Genomic DNA, 20,042 nt, shown 5'->3' on the forward strand with positions numbered 1-20,042 from the left:
TCCGTAAATCAAACACTTGTGTATGCTTCATTGTTCACATGATACTTCTTTGACATGTACTTGGGCATCTGAATCTGAGTACAGCAAGAAGCAGCCTCCAAACGATACTCCAAATGTGTGAACCAGTTACAAATCTGCTATCACTGAAACTGTAGCTCCATCACCAGCAGTAGGAGTTGACCTGGTGTGTGAGATTCTGTGTGTTTTTGTGTGTGTAACTATGGTATATATCTATAGCTATATCTATAGCTACATCTATCTCTCCATAGTTTGTTCAAACAATTTGATGTGGGACCCCCTGACCCTTGCTTCACTAGGATTTCACCCATCATTTTGCTAGGGGGAGCAACTGAGCGTGTGGGGGCTACCCTTCCATTATATTTATTTCATCTCAAAAAATCCCTAAAAGCTTGTATGAGCCAATGAAGAGCAAGGTGAAACTAAGGAGGTGTGGGGCCTGATCAGTGCATGAGTGGTTGACCGCTGGGAGCTCAATGTAACTACTTTCAGTAGAAGAGCTGGATATAAGTGTATCAAGTACTGTACACAAAAATATAATATAACCAAACCACATATAATATAATTAGCACAGCATTTGAACCACAGTATCCAAAGCCAACCAGTGATTATTCCAGTAATAATACACCAGCAGCAGCAGCACCCAACCAATGAAACACCACCTTCAGTGGCAGCATTTTTTGAATGGAACCTACTCATGTGCACAGAAGTTCCATGTGCGCATCAGAGTGTTCACAGGGCTGTGGATCAGGGCAGCTGTGTGAACCTCTACCATATTGTTGTTACTATTGTTGCGTAGCCAATGGTGTGACAGTAGCATAAAGTCCCATTTCCTGTTTTCCCCCTCCTCCCAATACTGTGGTGTGATGATCATCTGTTCTTGAAATGAGTGAAGGTTGTATGTTGTCACCATTGGGACCTGCTGGGAGTAGCAAAAAGAAACTGGTCCATTTTGTTGTCAATAGCTGCTTTGTTTCCACATCTACATTAGAACCTTTGACCTGACTAACTGAACCTACAATTCTTAAATTGCACTCAAATGTGTTAATGTTAGATACTGGATGTGCATGGAGTTTTTTTTGGAATTTTTACCTACACAATTGCTTGCATTGTTATTTTTGAGCAAAATGAACTGTTGCTTTAAAGCATTTGTGTGGTCTTTAATCAGAGCATCTTCTTTTTCCATATTTTTTAATTTTATTTTTAAAAAGCTACTATCCATTGCAAAGGTCCTAAACAATTATTCTCCAGTGGCAAAGTCTTCATTTATTTTTAGACAATTGGCATCAAATACATGCTGGCCTTAGAATGCTTCTTTGATGACAGTCTGTGATCCAGCTGGGTTTACTGAACTCCTGAATAAACAAAGACAGGGAAGAAAATGGGGAAAAGAAACAGCTTATTTTTTTATGTATTTGAAAAGTTGGCTTTTAGCAAGCTGCAGGTTTGATTTTTAAATGCCCAGCTTGAACAGCCTTATGACTGTCAAGTGGCCTTTGATTTATCATTGTGGAGTGCCAAAGGTTATAGAAAGGTTAGTCACACAGTCCAGAAGATCTACACAGGAATGGCACAAAGCCACACATTCTGTAATTCACAGACTGCCTAAACGCTTGTGCTTATACTTAAGCTAGTTTAGTCCCAACAACTGAATTTCAAGGATTGGGCTTAAGTGGCTTGTATACCATGAAGAGTTGAGATGAACACAGACAGTCAATGTGTATTATAAAACAGGGGTGGGCATGGTTTGGTTGCTTTTTTTCTGTTGAGAGCCACATTCGCTCAGGGGTAATTTGGGCAGAGCCAGGGTCAAAACTCTTCTGGATTAACCAATTATGACTAATGACTGCGGTGCTTAATTTTTCACCATAGCTAACTTAGATTAGAATTCCCGAGTCTACTTAGAAAGTAACCCCCCCCCCCCCAGGTCTGATGAATTGCTTTCAAATTAGCATACAGAATAATTATATTTTAAAGCACACACCAATACAGCTACTTCTCTGGAAAGCAAGTAAAGTAATTTTGATTTCAGGGTTCACATTCGTTCTGTGTACAAACACACACCAATGGGGTAGCAGCTGGGGCACTGAGAGCGTCTTTCCTCCAAGCCATAAAACCAGAAAAAGTTCTGAAAAATCAATTTACTTTTATTGTACAAAATACTGTTTCTTCAGGTCTGAAATTATATAGAAGGAAAGGGAAAGTCTGGAAAAATAAAGAGTACATAAATAGAAAAGAAGGATGGAGCAATGGGGCAGCTTCAGGAGGAACGGGGAGGGGGGTTGCATAAAATGAGACTGCAGAACGCCCACCTAAGTTCTGTATAAAATGTGGGATGCTCAACAGTAAATTGAGACATGCTTGAGGGCTGCTCATGGCACTGTAGCTGTCTTTGTTGCTTTCAGAGAACAGCAAAGGGAGGCTGTTACTCAGAGCCAGGGAGTTACCCAGTGGTATTCTGCAGGGATCCATCACCCTCCTCACCCCCTCTGCTGTTGTTTAACACCTATATAAAACTTTTGGAAGACGTCAACCGGAGATTTGGAGTCAGTTGTCACTAATATGAGGACGTTCTAGATCAGTGCTTGGAGGCAATGTTGGGCTGGCTGTTGGGCAGCAGATTAGAACAAGATGGAGGTGTTATGGGTTTGAGGGATGGGGAGAAATCTGCTCTGAACAGGGTTGCACTGTCATGCAAGGAGCAGGTGCGTAGCTTGGGAGTTCTATTGGATCCAGATTTGTCACTGAAGCCTCAAGTAGCCTCTGTGGCTAAGAGTGCTTATTTCTAGCTATGGCTGGTTCACCAGCCAAAGGCCCTTTTGGACAGAGATGACAAAAATCCCCATAAACCACTCTTTTCCACTGGCCCTACAGGAGGGATGTGGAACCTGTGGCCCTCCAGCATGGCCAATGGTCAGGCGTGATGGTGCTGTAGTCCATCAACATCTGGAGGTTCAATGGTTCTCCTTCCCTGACCTAGAGCCTTGTGTCCATCCATGTGCATGCTGTGTTCCTAGTTTATTTCAGTGAAGGAAGAAGATCTGTGCATGGAAGAGTACACATATGCAGGGCTGAATCTTGAAGGTGGGAAAAAGTCTCTATCTTTTTGTTTAGTTTCTGTGCACTTTTCTATATAAACTCAGTGGTGATAGCAAAACCACATAACTGAGATGATGACAGAATCACAGCAGTCTTGCATATAAGAGAGGCCATCTTGACTGCAAGACCTAGAAGACCTTCTCCCTGCCTTGCAGGCCTTTTCCCACCTGGCCTGGGAGGGCGGTGTCTTGACTGACTCCAGCTACAAAAGCTGCAGCTGCTGAACAGATGCTTGGACTGGGGTGTTTGGGGTGTTTTGTTGGGGCAGGGGTTATTGTTGGGTTTTTAAAATATCTTTATTTTAGATCTTGTGATTTATGTGGAAAAGTTTCAAGTTGGTTGTGTATATCTTAATATTTTATTTATTGTTTATGATGACTTTTGATACGTTTCAGTTATGTATTTTCTCATGTTGTAAGCTGCCCTTAGCATGGTTTGAACTGTGGAAAGGCAGCATACAAATAAAATTATAAAATTATGGAGGACTTCCGGGGAGGCGCCTCCGGCAATGGCTGAATTCCTCCGATCGGGAGGAATTTGCTCCGTGAAAAGCAGGGTCTGACTGCCACGGTGAAGGCGGAGACCCATAGAAATCACAGGCGGGAGAAGCCTGTGAACCTGGGATTCGGCTGGCACTCGCGGGGAAACCCTGTTTTGGGGATCCGGAGCGACGTGGGGTGAGTGGCGCGGTGCTTTGAATCGACCGCTTCTTTCACGGAGTGAAGCCGCATTGCTGTTGTCGGAGAGCGCTGACTTTTTCCTGTGGACAATTGGATTTTAAACGACTACCCGTGAGTAGAACAGAAAATTGGACTATGAAATTTCTTAATTAGGAACCGAAAGCGGGAAGGTTCTAAACAGGAAGTCTGCCTCCCGTTTTGTAAATAGATTGAAGCAAAGACGTTACAAGCTAAAGTCTTTGAAAGCTTTTGATAAAGGATTAAATTTCTACCGGACAAGAATATATAACCCCTCTTGGAAGCAGGAGAAGAGAGGGGAAGTTTTGGATTTAGTGTGCCTGCAGAAGAGAGTCAAAATTAAATTGCCACTGCTCTGAACCTGGAAAAGGGCTGCCAGATGACGTTAGGGGGATGTTTATTGACAGAACGGATTTGACAGCTAGCTAAAATAAGAAAGGCACTGTCTCCATTGTCCTTTTCTGCGTTTAAAAATGGAGGAAAAAGTAACCGAAAATTGAAACCATTGTTACTTGCTTGAGTTGTGTTTAAAAGAATTGATACAAACGGAGACTGTTTCCCTCTAGAGGGAGCATGTGAAACTGTTACAGGAGTGCATTAGGGAGAGCTCCAGCTGCAAGATAAGATTCTGAAAAATAGAGTCTGACCTTGGATCATTCAAAATGTTGCTAGGAGAAGCCATTGTGACTGTATTATACAAGATAAATCACGCGCTGGAACAGCTTCATAAAAAGACAGATGACACGATCTCTAAAATTGACAACTTGGAACACAACGTGATTAATTTGAATCAAAAAGTGAGTGCTAATACAGAAACAACTCAGGATTGGGTACAGGAACATATCTTGGTTGGACAAATGGTGGAGGAAAAGGAGAAAGCTGATGATGAGAAACTAAAAGTAGTACAAGCGGGATCCTTAATTTCTCAGAAGCAGATTGAGGATTATAAATTGAGGTCTTTCATGACTGAATCTAGCAAAAGTCAAATTTCGAGGCTAGGATCCCGGCTTGGATTGAAGAAGGAAAGTTGGAAAGAACCCTCTATCCAGGGATTGACTGACTTTTGGGACATGGACTTGGGCTTGGAGGAGTTTGAAGTTTTGGGGGTCACTAGAATTGGAGGAATCCTGAAATACATTCTGAAACACTTTTTGGACTTTACTTTTTACTTTGGAAATTTGGCTGAACTGTCCAGAAGGAACAAAAGTTTTGCTAGGCTGGAGTTTTCCCGAGACTTGCTCCTGAATATCAGAGAACATGAAGAAGACCTGCAGAAGGGACTTGGAAGAGATTTAAGAGCCTCGGATATTAGGGCACCAGGTTGATGGATTATATGGAACTGACAGAAAGGACTGGCAGAATCCGAAGCCAGGGAGAGGAGATAGTGGAAGGTTAATGGAAAATTTAAAGTGTTTATTTAGAAACTTTGTTAAAGTAATGACTGTTAGAAAAACGGTGGAATGATATTTTAATGGATTTAGCAGAAATACTATAAGAAGTTGGGTGTATATAAGTAATCAACCGTTAATGGGAAATAAGGTTAAAGAATATGTTATTCTTAATATGACAGAAAATAGAGAAAGATGGAAAGGATTTGCTGAAACAAGTACTAGAAGCGGGATACAAGAAGGGAGGTGTGAGGAAGTCGAGGAAACAAGGGAATGAAGGATAGAGTATGGAAAAGGAGAGATGCTTTTAAATTGTTTTTGTCTTGCTTTGTTCATGTGTTTAGTTTAATGGGTTTAGGGTGGGTTTGTATTGTTTATACATTGTATTGTTTTTCTCTTTCTTTTTTTCTTTTTTGTGTTTTTTCTCTCTTTTTTCTACTTTTTTGTAACTTTTAAAAGCAATAAATATTATTTTTTTAAAAAATAAAAAAAAAATATGTAGGTAGGTACATACGTAAGTCCACATACTTTTTCCTTTTTTTTACTAATCAGTTTGTCCAAGGTATTCCAGTACATATGATCTGCAGCCTGGAAAAAATACACTTCTGCAAAAACATCTGTGACTGCTTCCCTGGAGACTATTTTTTACTCCTCATTAGATGAGTGAATAACAGCAACTCTATTCAGTAATTCATTTATTTCTAAACCAGTTATTTTGTATAGTGCTTTTTGAGTGTTTTTGACCTTCCATTGTCTGGTTGTAAGTCTTAACAATATTCCTGTTACTGTAAGGAAAGCCAGCATTATCCCCATACTGCAGATGGACAGCTGAGAGAAAGTGGCTTGCTGAGGGTGAGATGCAAACTGGGGCCTTAATTAAAAACCTTAATTAGAAAGCGTGATTTTGCCTTCTCTATCTCTTCTTGTTTTCATGCAACCATGAAAAGATTAAGAAGGGAAATGTATGCAATTTAAAATATAATAATAATAATAATAATAATAATAATAATAATTTTATTTATTATTCCCCTTATTATTCATTGCTTGGGAACTCCTTTGGGAACTGGTAGCCTGTTTGGAACAGAGGCCTGCAGTAACCCCTGCTTTGAAGGCTTTAGTAGCAATTAGGCCCATGGAAATTCAAACATTTTCACTATAAAAATATTTTTTCAGGTCAGAGTTGCAGCACAAAAGTTGTGCAAATATTTTTACTTTGCAAATAAGCTGGTTCTGCAATGTATTTTATTAGTGATCTCTGGGTGTTCACATTAGAAGCCATTTTTAAATGTACCTAAAGTAGGTGGCCTGCTGGGATTCAGGGTTGAAGTCCAGCTATCTTGTCAACATGAGAGGTTGTTTCTACCGTATGGAACAATTAAGGTGGCTGAAGAAAGCTCTGCAGGAACTTTCTTCTAATAATCATATTTGTCTTGGATTAGCAGCTCTCAATCCGTTTATTTTGAATATTTTCTCTTTCCCTCTCATTTAAACGCTGAGAATAGCCTTTTGCAAAGCAAATGCTGTACTTGGTCTGAATATTGCCTCCCAAGTTACAGAAAGACTGAGGTCGCCACCAAATGTTTTTGTGCCGTAAACTATTTATCTTGAATGTGTTTTTTAAACTGCTTTATCAAAATCAGCTCTTGCCAGATTGGGTGGATATAGAAGATTATTTGGCCCAGGAAAGAGTAGGAGTAATGTCCGCTTGAGACTAGTTAAACCTGGAGACTTCTAAAGTAGTCAGACTTTCTCTGACCTTTCCTTAGAAAGACTTAGAAAGGCTAGCTGACTTCCCCTTAAGTTCCCTCTTTTTGACCCCACATCCCTCAAGACCCTTCTGGACTCTCTATAGGCTGGAATCGTGGCATGTGTGTTGTGAAAACACGTGTCAGAAAAGGGGGGGGGGAATTGCCTTGCTTTCCTGCACTGCAGTGCAGTTTCACTGGGGAACATGAGATGAAGTAAATGTGAGCGCACTATTTCTGTTAACGTGAGTCTGGCCACTGGAAATGGCTGCAGCTCAAAACCCGTTGAAATGCAATAATTAAAAAGTACTTTTGTGACTGTTATTCATTCCAATGGAACTTGAGAAGAGACAGTTCCATCTCTGTAACAATAAATTATACTTAGTAAGAATAAGTTATAAATATTTAAAGAATGCTGTTGACTCTGGTAAAGCTTCTATGATTTAGATGGCAATAAGCTGGCCAGGCGAATGATAATTTGGGTCGGAGTGCTCCAGCTTAGGGCCAAAATGATTGCTCAGATTTTGTGCTTTCAAATTAATCTTGTTGAGTCCAAAATCCCCACCTGTTTCAGTTCCAAGGAAAACATCCGGTCATTTAGACCAAACAGTCAGCAAGGGTGTAGTTACTCAGGGCTGTCTAATATGTTAGCCCTAAACTTTCAGTTCAATGTCGGATATAAATGTCATATCCATTCGTCTACAATGACCCTAACTTGATTTGAACAGTAACCCCCTTTCTTAAAAATGATCATCAGATTACAAAACATTTCTCTAGCTGAGAAGACAACGTTTTTTTAAAAAATAACTTTTCCCTAGAAGGAAAAAAAATCATTTGCATTACAGTATACAGTACTGGTGCTTTTTGTTCATCAGAATAAATTGCATAAGCTTTACCTTTTGGATCAAAGAAATGGAATGACTGCTGCAGCAATGAATGGAGTATAATTTGTTTTTACTGGTTTGCTTTTGGGAGGGGGGATTCTGAATCCTTAATCTTTGCCCAGAAATTAAAAAACCCCTGAAATGTCACCATGAATTGGATTACCTTGCATTAAAGTAAATTGTGTTTGTAAAGTTCTAGCTGAGGATCTGGAATATATGACTAGTTCTTAGTAAGAAAGTCAGCAGCTGAAGGCTGAAGGATTTTTGTATGAATTAAGCCTTCATTTCCAAGCTTTTTCCAAGCCCTTGTGTTCAGGGTTAGGTTGCTGTGGTCCAAGCACGTGCATGCTCAAGTCAGTGCTGATTTTTATTTTTTATTTATGATTAGCCCACTAAAGATTTGGAGTAATGTTTCTGTACATTAAAAAAAGTCTAGTAGCAGCCCATGAAAGTCTGGAAATGTTTCTTTCGAAGGGACAATTCTCATATGCATGCCCATGTTATTTTACATTGGATGACTGACTTGTACTTGAAGCTTTATCTGTGGTGTTAGAAGTGTGAAAGCAAGTCATCATCACTGAATGTTGCACCCACCAAGTGTTGAAATGTATCCACGTGAACTAGCTATAACATATTGACTGAATGTTGTAGAAATGAATACTTTAGTGCAGAAGTATCACAGGCAGGAGTTTGTTGCATTCCTGAACAGCAGCATAGCCCAGCAGTTCTGGCATATTTGAGACTCTACTCCTGCCCCTTCTGCCCTCTACTTTTGACTTCTCCCCAATTCAATACACTTGGAAAGACCATATCAGTGCAGTTGGTGTTGCATCTGTATTTCAGTGTGTGCTACAGTGAGTGCTGTCTCATAGTTTAGACTTGATTTGTGGCAAGTTTGCCAAACGGGTTGGCTGTCTGTTCCTTATCTAGTTGGTGAAAACTGAACTGTGTGAAATCTGCCTGATCTCTACAAGCATGGGTGATCACTGTCCACCTATCTCAATTTTGCAATAACTCCTACAGCCATCTCTCTTTGAAGAAGGGAAAATACAAAGGGAATTACCTCTTGTTTTAAAACAAGCATAATTCTGCAGAAATCTGGGCAGCTCTTCCAAGAGAGACTTCTTATTCTTTGCGTTCAGATCATTTTGAGCAGCCTTCCAACAACAGCACTGGCATCCTTAACCTTGTGTCCTTGCACTATTAAAAAAAACATTTTTCATAACTCTTTTAAAACAATCTTTCCCATTAAATAATTCCTTGGAAGCATAGAGGGGGAAATTTTTAGGACGAGTGGGAATGGTCAGTGATTTTTACATTTCAGTCAAGATATTCCATTTTTGTTGGCTTTGGGGCAGGGGCTTCCCCCCAAATGTTTTTTACCTCCTTTGGTAGCTTGTCACATCAGGGAAAATATACTTAATTTTACAGACAGCACACTGTGTCACTTTTCTCCTAATAAAAGTGTTCCTTTGTTGGATGCCAGAACAAAAACAGGAATCTTGGAGTGGCTAGGTAGCGGAGGGAATTGATCCCTTATGAAAAACCCTGTCCCTACCCAGACAAATGGAAAATATCTTTTAAGCCATAAAAGGGTGTAAGTGAGAGGGCTCTGAGGTTGATCAGTTCCAAGAAGCATCTCTGAGTAGTCACAAAAAAAACAACAACAACTGCACATCAAATGTAGGTTGACTTGAAAAGGAAAGCCCATCCAAAAGAGGCCCAGGACAGAGTGAGCTTGACAAATAGACAAGGCTCACTGCTGCTTATTGTGCATTGTGTGGGCTCTCTCTCCTTTGAATAGGGAAGTGGAGCGAGTCTGCTTTCTGTTGGCTATGAAATCCGTGCAGGCTGATATGGCGCTGAGCATTTGAAAATATTGACATTTTCTTACAATCCCCAAGTGAGGCAAAAGCTGCCTCTGATTTGAATGCCAGAGAGAAGCAGAGAAGCAGCCAAATGATTATGACATTCCAGAAGGCAGTTGGTACGTCCTTCATTTAGTGCTGTCTCATATTCTCAACACCTTATCCCCGCTGCTTCACTCACTAGCACAGGGTCAGTGCAGGGGTTATAAGTTAGTTATAAGAATGAGGTTTAATCTCAGTTTAAAGCAGTTTCTTGTTTTCAAATGTAAATGATACCCACCGACCCCACAAATTCCTGGCCATTTGGAAGGGCACTGACTTTCTCAAAAAGAAGGGGAAACATTTTTATTCATTTATATTATTTGTTAGATGTCTGTACTGCCTTTCAGTACAAAGATTAACCAGGGCAGTTTGGAGTAAGGGGAAAAAAAAGCAGTTAATGGCACTTTATGTTTGTATGTGCGCGTGTGTGTGCGTCCATCCTGCCCCTTCCAGTTCCTCGTTCCTGAGACTGTTGAAAACGTGTGGACATGCCTTGACAGCTATGTTAAAATATTCACTTCATGTGGCTGTTTAGGTAGCCTGAGCGATTTTTAGGTATGCTTTGGCAGCTTTCCAAGAGTTTGCCGTTTGATAAATGGTGAACGTGAGCAGGGTTTGTAACAGGCTTTCATCTGTTGCATGAGCGTGTGTGGCTTAAGAGCCTTTGGCATTCTCCTCTTAAACCTTGAGAAGATATATTATACTTTAGATTATGATAAAGTCATGGGACAATTGAGAACAGAGTGCTTAATATTGTGTTACTGAAATATATTGATGCATGCATCTATCTCTTTGCGGAAATTTAAAGGCTCTGCTCTCAATAGCTAAACTCAGCACCTATTAGTAATGCAATGCATTCAAACTCATGGATATTGTTAGAATAAGGGGTGTAGGCTGGTTAATCCCGGAGTACAGTTGCAGTTACAAAAACCCACCAATGTAAAACTACACACAAGTTTGATGGCTTCTTCCTTACCAAGGGACCCTTTGTTTGACGTTGCTATGAAGATAAAGCACCTCTTTAATTAGAATAAATTAAAAAATAAAAATTGTCCAGCAGCACCTTAGAGACCAACTAAGTTTGTTCTGGGTATAAGCTTTCGTGTGCATGCTGGACAATTTTTTAATTTATTTCGACTGCTTTAGACCAACATGGCTACCTACCTGAATCTTTAATTACAGTTAACCATAATATAGTTTTATATTCTCAAATACTCATTTGGGACATGTCTGGCTCCTGTGTATCTCTACAGAATGGTTGTCATTTCTGTGAGATTGGAATCCCATGCTGCAGTATTAATGTCAAGAATTGGAGAGCAAATGATTCATTTTTCCACCAGTGCTGCAAATCTCCAAAGAAGTAGCCATGCCACCCACCATATCTGCACAGCTGCAGTTTCAAATGTTACAAAAGCGCAAACTATTCCAGAGGTGTATGCATGAATCAATCCTTAGAATTCCTTCTTCATTCATGTGTAAAGGTATTTTCCACTCTCCTGAGTACAGGCGCCTGCCCACTTATGTGCGTCCCACTCATGCACGGCCGCACTTACGTGGATTAGTGCAAAATAAATAGATTGGCTGCCTCTTGTTCGGGGCTGCTTTTATCAACCAATGGAGCGGGTGGGAGGTGCCTTCTCTATGACTTCACTGCTCCATTGCATGTCTACTCGCCCATCCTGGCACCAGTTCTGCTGGGCTCCCTACTCGGCCCTTGCCCTCCGTGGCCAGCTGCCGCACACACTAACTCCCCTCAGGCAAGCAGGCAGGCTCGGGGAAGGCTAGGCAGTGTCTCCCGTGATCTTCCAAATAACAATGTGTTAACATCAAAGAAGTAATAGAGTGAAAGAGAGAACACTCTTCAGGTACTCCTGGCAAACAAGGAGTGGAAGCATTATTGTGAGGCACAAATGCAAAAGAAGAAACCCCTCCAGTTGGAAGATGAGCTTCACATAAATTATTAGGAACCAACATTCTTTTCACTCATCTTGAGGATAGAAAAATATATTTAACAGAACATGTAGCTGATACCATTGTCACAACAAGATTGTTCTTTTCAACGTGTTGCCAAGAGTTTGTCCAATTCATTTTTCAGCACATGGTGGCGGTGGCTTTGTTTCTGCCATAATGTATTCATTTCTGGCAGCAGTTAGTGTGCACAAAGAAACAGTGTGGGAAGAATGCAGAGAGACTTCCTTGGATGGAGATAGCAACACACATAGGGTGATTGGACAGCCCAGTGCCAAATCTGAGAAGCTTATAATGGATAGTTGGGCCATTAGTGAGGAAAAGAATGTAACTTAGGAGCCAGTTGGCGCCTGTAAAAATCATGCACAAACATGCATATTGCAGGGCATGATCCACTAGGAAAGCCTCTACTGAAGCCCCAGGAGCACAAAAAATTTAAATGCGACTTTACTTTTAAAATTAAACAATCCCATCTACACAGTTAGCCCTGTTTTGTGTTGACCTCTGTTACTCTAGTATGGACCTAACATTGGAATCCTCTCAGTCTAGTGTGGACTATATAGAAGTCTCCATTAAAGCTGGCTCCAAATGATATCAGAGAGAAAAGGGAGCAGAGCATGAGAATTGGCTTTTACAAGCCATGAAGATGTGGGAAAGTGTTTTCAGAGGCCAGCTAGAATGAGGGAACAGTAAGAAGGAAATGAAGGATCAATGGGATTTGGAGTAGCTCATATATTAAAATGAGCGGGGGATTACATGAAAGAGTTATTTGCTTTATGAATAAAGACTGTACCTTATAGTCGCCATCCCATCCCTGGCCATGTGTGAAAGATCTAAGTTTCCTCTTTAAAAACAACAGCAACAAAACACTCCTATAGCCCAAAGTCCATGTAAAAAGTCCCCAATCAAACCCAACAACAGCACTGCTATTCAGATGATGCTGATAACTGGCTTTTGATATATAATGATCTATCTTGCATATGCAGTTAATAAACATCATGCACATGAGTGAGACCAGCATTTCTCTGGCCAGCCTTCTGTGGGGTTTATGAGTATATTTTGATTTATACCGCATTCATTTTACAGCTGTAACTGTAACCAGCGCACCAGTGCTGCCAGCATTTCACCAAAGGCATTGGGTCAGTATAACTGTCTTGCAACGGTCAAGTAGCTTTGCAAAATGTCTTATGCCTGTTTTAACACAATGATGAATAATCCTTGAGATTCAGTGGAAGCAATATCATACGTGCGGTTTTAATACTCAAGTTCTCTAGTGTTTAACTGCCCTTGATTTAAAAGCCACTGACAAGTCTGCTATAATTCTGCCAGCAACTGCTTTCACACTTTTCTTAGCAACTGTCTAATAACACAAGATGTTGCCATCTAATAGGCCCAATGCATAAAGGAGCAAAAAAGCTCCTTTGTAGGTGGTTTCAAGTGGCATCTCTTCTTACACCCCGCGGATGAACAGAAGCTGATCTTATAACTAAAAGTATGTTACGTAAGAATTTGCTGCTCTTAGGCTCTCTTGAGGACTGTCCTTTCAACTGAATTTTGTGGGATTTATTCCTAGCTTTGGTTCTGTTTGTGGTGTCTTTTGCACATGGGAAATTTCAGCGTACATTCTTGAGTAGCAAACATCTGAGATTGGAATCAGGGTGAATTTCACAGGAGGGACTGAGCTATCATTTCCCTATATTTTTTCCTAAGGACATGTCCTGGCAAGAGCTCTCCCCTCCCAAACCTTGGTTGTGTGTTGTATAGCCCACAACTGGAGTTGCAGGAAATGGTCTTGGAGAGGGGAGGAACTTTTATTTCTGCCCTTATTATGTTTTCATAATACACGGACAGCACAATCTGCACTGTGGAGTTAGGAGTTAATACTATGAGGGATATTTGTGTAGCTTGGTGGTTCAAACACAACATAGTAAACAGACATTTCTGGAATGGGAAGCCTGTGCCAACCCGCCAACCCCCAGTTGCTGGCTATGACTCCCATAATCCCTGATTGTTTGCCATATTGGCTGTTGCTCTAGGGACAGCCGCGGGTTCCCTGTCCCTTCTCTGATTATTGTTGTGTTTAACTTGTTAGTACAGTGGTACCTCAAGTTACATATGCTTCAGGTTACAGACTCCGCTAACCCAGAAATAGTACCTCGGGTTAAGAACTTTGCTTCAGGATGAGAACAGAAATTGTGCTCCAGCGGTGTGGCGGCAGAGGGAGGCCCCATTAGCTAAAGTGGTGCTTCAGGTTAAGAACAGTTTCAGGTTAAGTACGGACCTCTGCAACGAATAAAGTACATAACCAGAGGTACCACTGTAATGTGTGTTATTATTTTGGATTTTAAAAGTAGAGGGTTGTATAATAAACCACTTCCTCCTACTTGCTTTATCACTTTTTTTTGAAATGGGAATAATCATCACACTCCAGAATCAGGCAATTTTGCCTTTTCGCATTCATGGATAGTGTAAAATTTTGGTAGTGCTCTGCCTCTGTCTAGTCCTGTTGTGAGCTAAAAGAATTTCCCCCTCAAGTTGCCTTGGTAGTGATCTGTTGATTGTGTGTGGGGTGTGTGGGTGTGTTTTCTCCTTTGTAGTGTGCCTTTGGCTCACCATGGATTATTCACCCTTCTTTCCTCACAGCACCTGCTTGGGCAGGGCCAACTGGGTGACTTAGGTTGCTTTGGAGTTGGACAGTTGTTGCCTTGCCCTGCCTTGCCAAGAGCTGGAATTTGGTGGGCTGCCTTGCCTGCTTTCCACTTTTCTTTCTTTCCACTCTTCCTCTGATCTTTCTGTTGAACTTCTTGACTTGATTTCTTCTCTGAATTTCATAGTCATAGCTAAGAAATAGAAACAAGCCATGAAGCATTTCTCAGGCATTCCATTTTGTTCTCTCAGAATGAGTAAATGTGGAGAAATGTGCAGCTTTGTTTCTTTGCCTTGGTACTTTGGTGGTCCACTCTGGGTGTTATCTAACAGAATTCCAAACAAAACCAACTTTTAAAAAAATGCGTCTCCCATTCCATATCAAGCTTGTTTTGGTTACTCCTAATATCATGTGCTCTTTTGGAGAAACAGAGGCTGGTGGATATAATCAACTGGAAAAACATAATTTATGTAACTTCTTTAAAAGCCAACACTCCAGATATTTTCCCTCTTTCTTTCTTTCTTTCTTTCTTTGTTTCACCCTGATCCTTTATATCTCTGCTATGCCTAATTCGTAGTTTCTGAGAAAGTTTAGGACTGTCACACCCATTGGATGTCTGTTTAATAGCACATAATTTAGCATGAGCTTCATCCTTCATTACCCAGACTGGAACCTTCTCTCACTCCTTTAGTTTAATGGGTCAGTTTCATTGCTGTATTTCCCTTGGCTGGAAGCCTCATGCTGCAATCAAATTTAGGAATAAACAAAGATTCATCTTTAAAAATGAACCTCAAAAGAGTTTCCTACCCTCTTGGGCAATAAACTGTTGTTTGCAGATTATAGAAGCAGAAGGCATGAGCCTGACAATAATAAGATAGAACTTGGCCATTCTCTCCACTCCACTTGCCTACAGACCAATAGGCATTATCTTTGAAGTACAGATAGCTATAATATAGCCTTTGGCTAATTAAACAATTGCTGGCATTCTAAATTGTAAGGGGTATTGTTTTTGTTTGTTACTATGTTATGTCTTTTTGTGTTTTTATATTGTAAACCATGTGTGTGTTTGTGTGTTTTAAATCCACACATTAGGGTGTTGAAGCCGATCCAGGACTCTCTCCCTGACTGATTTATTTGCTGGGTCCAGTTTATGTAGTGGGTTCAATATCTCTGCTTAATGGTATGGTGCGGTACCATTAAAGTCTCTGGATGCAGGATCTTGGTTGTAATGTAGAATTAAGGGTACCTTCTTCACCCTACTGAAAACCAGACATTGTTTGCATTACAGGGGGTGAAAACATTTTTCTCACATGTGTTTATATTTCTCTCTAGAAGTAGCATATAGAACTCCCATGAGAGTGTCCCAGTGAATATTACTTTTTACCCAACATGCTGGAGGGAAGGCCTTTGTTTGTGAGAGGCACCCACTTCCAGACCTGGAAGTGAAACCATCTTAAAATGTGTTGTTACACTGCCCCACCAGCTGCTGCTAGCAATGGGTAACCCATCCAGAGTTCCTTTGTGGCTGCTGATCTACCTGTTGCACATTCCTCTAGCCTTCTAGTACCCACCCATTCACCCCAGTTCACATGGACTTTGCATCACATTTTCTGCATGTCTTGATAGGCCAGCCATTAATCCTTGAATGTCAGAGGCAAGGGTCCTTCTCTTGCATTGTGAAACCCCACTGATTTGTAATCATTTCAAGAAGGGCATCAATCTCTGTGGAACTTGGCACTGCAATCAAAAGAATTCTTTGTAAATAAAGCATGTAATGAGTGTAGCACAGGCCTGTGTGGGCCCCTGAAAAGAACACAGTAAATGTCATTAGGAGCAAAGCACAATTATCTGCACAGAATGACAGTATGTTTGTACATCAGTGGGAATTAACACTGTGGCAAATTTTGAACCCAGTACAGAAATACCAAGGGTCGCCAAAGGTTCATTCCATAGTATGTCCCTTGTAAACATTACTCATAGCTAGTTTTTTCCACACAAAGGCATACATTTCTTAGCAAAAGTGATGGCACACTTTCCCCAACTTTCTGTCGAAGAAAATAGGTGCCCTTATTCTATATTATGACTGCATCCAGTGATGCATGCTGGTTCTGGTGACTTCAGTAATATTGTGCCGGCCAAATAAGTCCAAAAGTCAGGTGGGGTTCCTTGCACTGTACCATTTCACTGGCAGAGAAAACATTTGGAAGAGTACAGTCAGTGTCTGGGAAATGGTTAGGTGCTCAGCTAGTGAAGTTCTCCTTGTATCCTTGCCTCATGGCCTCTGGCTGCATTCCCCCGCTCCAAAGCCCTCCTGATTTCCCTCAGGCACACTGCCTCCTTCTGCTGCCATATTGGCCCTTGCCAAAACAAAAAATAAATAAATCCATTTTTGGCAAACTAATATCTGATTCATTGTAAAACAGGAAGATTACATCAGCTCATACGTTTCTCTAATTTGCCAAATTTATTTAAAACCATCACTTTACTTTTTTATATATTAAATTTTATTAAAAATACATGCTAGGAGGTTCATGTGCTGAATTTGGTGGAGGGGATGACAGAGTATGAACATAAGGCGAAAGAAGCCAGAGGGCAGCCATCAATCCATGTAGAGAATTCAAGGCAGAAGCCAGGGTTGAAGCAGATGAAACGTATTATAAAAATATCAAAATCTCATAGAAAGTCCCATATGTCAAATACTCATAAAAATGTGAGCAGCTTTACTAATGACACAGCTGACTGGAGAGTGAGAGTGAGAGAGAGAGAGCGAGCTTTCATAAACTGCGAATTTCCTAGAGAGTTATATATTTGATTACTACCATACACAATTCCAACAGCTGTTTATTATGTGCTTGCCCTAACAACCCTGTGAGGTGGATCACTATTATTCCTTACCAGCTGTCAACTAAGAATATTAGTTGATTAATTATCTACTCTTAGACTGCTGAGCAAATTAAATGTGCATAAAACAACACTCAGTATAGGCATCTATTGAGATACGGAAGGATTGTGAAATGATTTACCATTTAATAATCATTTATTTGAAAGAAAAGCTCTCCTATGATACTGTGTTCTTCAGTCCCTATTACGTAACACAAGAAAATGATCTCAAACCAATCAAGATTAAATATCTGACCTATCAATTAATATTTGCTCACTAAGTTATAAATTAAGTTTTAAACTGATGGACTAAACAGTTTGAGAATGCATCTCTATTATTATTGTCCTATACAGATGAGGAGCTGAGGCCAAGAGATCTGATGTGACAATCAGGCCTGCCAGTTCCAAATCAACCTCTCTCTTTCCTCTGGGTCATGCGAGCTCCCATTTTTTCATATCCTCTGGCTGGTGCACAATGCAGTGCCAGATTTTAAGAGATGCTTCAGCTAAAGCCAATTTGGAGCACAATTTGAAGGGGAGCCATCAATTGAGCACCCCTCTACATTAATTTTTTTAAAAAATAGTTATTAAATTCCCATACTACTTCACAGCAATGATTTCTGAGCCCTTTACAGAACAGGACTGAACAATGAAATACACACACACACACACACACACACACACAGATCATCTGACAAAATGTCACCCAAGACCAGAATTAACTCTGCGTGCTCTCGCGCTCTCTCTCTCTCTCTCATCAATTTTTGTGCAAGAAGCTTGGTGGTAGATTATGCCCCTGTTAGTTTCTTTTGGAAAACTTAGGAAATTGCTATGCTGTAATAACTGGTCAAAATAGGTTGTTCTTCCATTCCTTCAGAATAGGCTAGGGATTCACTACTTGTGATCAGCTGTCAATGCTGCGTGCAAGTACTGCAAATAAGAGCTGGATTTTGAGCAGGTCACATAGTGTAAGGTCATGTAGCATGAAATTTGGAGATCTCTTTCCATGAATGCCATGATTTATAGCAAGACATAACCAGATGAAGAATTTCAGGCTTGGGACCCTGGGAACAGATTTGTTTCTGGGAATTCCGTCTTTATTTGGAAGGGAAGGGAAATATAGTTGGAATGATACCTAAATGTCTCTTCTGTGCATTAACTGCAAACGTATGGCTAGATTCTTCCTGTCTTATCTACCCAGAGGGGCTTTTTTTTAGCCCTCTTAAGTCAGCACAACTACTAGAGTGGGGCAAGTAGTCCAGTACGGGGTAGAGCGTGAAGACCTTGGAAACCGAAATGGATTGTGGTTTTTCTACACAGCTGTACCATGTTCTCACCTACATATGGAGGACCATTTTTCAGTCCCAAGGCAGTTGCAGAAACTATATGATAGCTGCAAATCTAATTGCATTGTAATCTGTACGAAAACCAGATTTTATCCACTCCAAATGGGCTCCTCCCCCATTTTAAAAACTTAATCTATTTTAAGGAGTTCAGCAATACTAGCTATATAGGTCTGCAATGAAAGGTTACATTTAGGAGATTACATGAAATTGTTTTTTGAGTTTACAGATCTACATTAGATAAACTTAAACTGCAGCTGGAAAGGGGAGTATAAAATATACCAGCTGCAGTGTTCTTGGACTTCTATAGTTTTGTGTGTTTCTTAAATATGGCTCTTGGTTTCTTCTTATTTTAAAGTTTATGGATTTTAAGAGGAAAACGGGGAGACGGTGAAGCCCCAAATCCTGGATTTTGTGTATGTAAAAAGAAAGAAGGATTGCAACCTCTGTAGCATTAATTAGTTTCTCAGACTTTTAACATGCTCAAGTTGCAACCTGTCAGTGTCGATTGCTGGCCATTTCCCCTGAAAATAGAGTAAAACTTTCTGGCTGGCGAAAGACAATTTTGTTCAGCAAGCAGGGGACAATTGGTACTATATGCTTGTGTTTTATTCATTTATAATATAGGGCTTTTTGTTTTCTAATTGTGAGAAAACTAGTTTTCTTAAAGTCTTCTTTTTGTGTGCAAAAGAAAACATACCTTTCTGCATCTTCAAAGCTCAATTTCTGCATTTTATGCTTTTATAGAAAAGTAGCATTTCTCATTAGTAAATATTAGTTGGTTAGTTCAGCTAATTACAAGTGTTGCTTGAACCCAAATTAGTGCTTCTTGCCTTTATTTTTGGTTCCATGCTAGTTTTATATTCTCCCAGTTGGGTATTCAACTGAGTTACAGAACTGGCAGTATATTGGGGAAAGCCAGATGTGTACACTAAGAAAACAACAGTTCTGGGTCCAGAACTTTCATAGAATCTGCTTCAAATTCACACCCCATATTGCTCTCTCTGCTTCCCATAAAGAAACTGGGAGACATTCAAAAAACTTTTCTTTAAAAGACAATCATCTGCCGATTGGAAAACTTACCATGCATGCTGGACGCTATTTGGATAAGGCATCGGAGAGGACTTTGGCTGGCCCAGTGGGTCAGGTGATAGCAAAATATATTTTTGTATTGTGAGGGGGCTGTCTCAAGGTCAGCCACAGGCCAGGAATAGCTGACTGGGACTGTCATTTGGGCCAGCGCAAAGCCCTACAGCAAAGCAAGGTGGAGTTGTAGACTTTTCAACACTTGTGATGGGCCACAAAGGAACTAGAGATGCTGGCGGGTCTGCTGCAGCTGCACATAAAGAGTATAACAAGTTGTCTTTAGCAAAGTCCTGGTCTACCCAGCCCAATTACTTGGCAGCAGACCTCCTCAGGACTCTCTTGGAGACTTGTTTTGTTCAGTTTTGATAACTGAGCA

General features: G+C 40.5%; 1 protein-coding gene and 1 long non-coding RNA gene across 3 annotated transcripts in view; one reads left to right on the forward strand and one right to left on the reverse strand.

Moving 5' to 3' along the window:
* Positions 1–20,042, forward strand: part of BANP (BTG3 associated nuclear protein) — a 149,637-nt gene that overhangs the window by 104,399 nt on the left and 25,196 nt on the right. The window lies entirely within an intron of this gene.
* Positions 1,236–19,683, reverse strand: LOC308483736. Its single transcript, XR_013989766.1, has 3 exons — positions 19,664–19,683; positions 14,324–14,550; positions 1,236–1,373 (listed from the first exon to the last, which is right to left on the reverse strand). It is a non-coding gene; the product is annotated as an uncharacterized lncRNA (long non-coding RNA).

This window comes from Podarcis pityusensis (assembly GCF_964106645.2).
Source record: "Podarcis pityusensis genome assembly, chromosome: 8".
Taxonomy (NCBI): Eukaryota; Metazoa; Chordata; class Lepidosauria; order Squamata; family Lacertidae; genus Podarcis; species Podarcis pityusensis.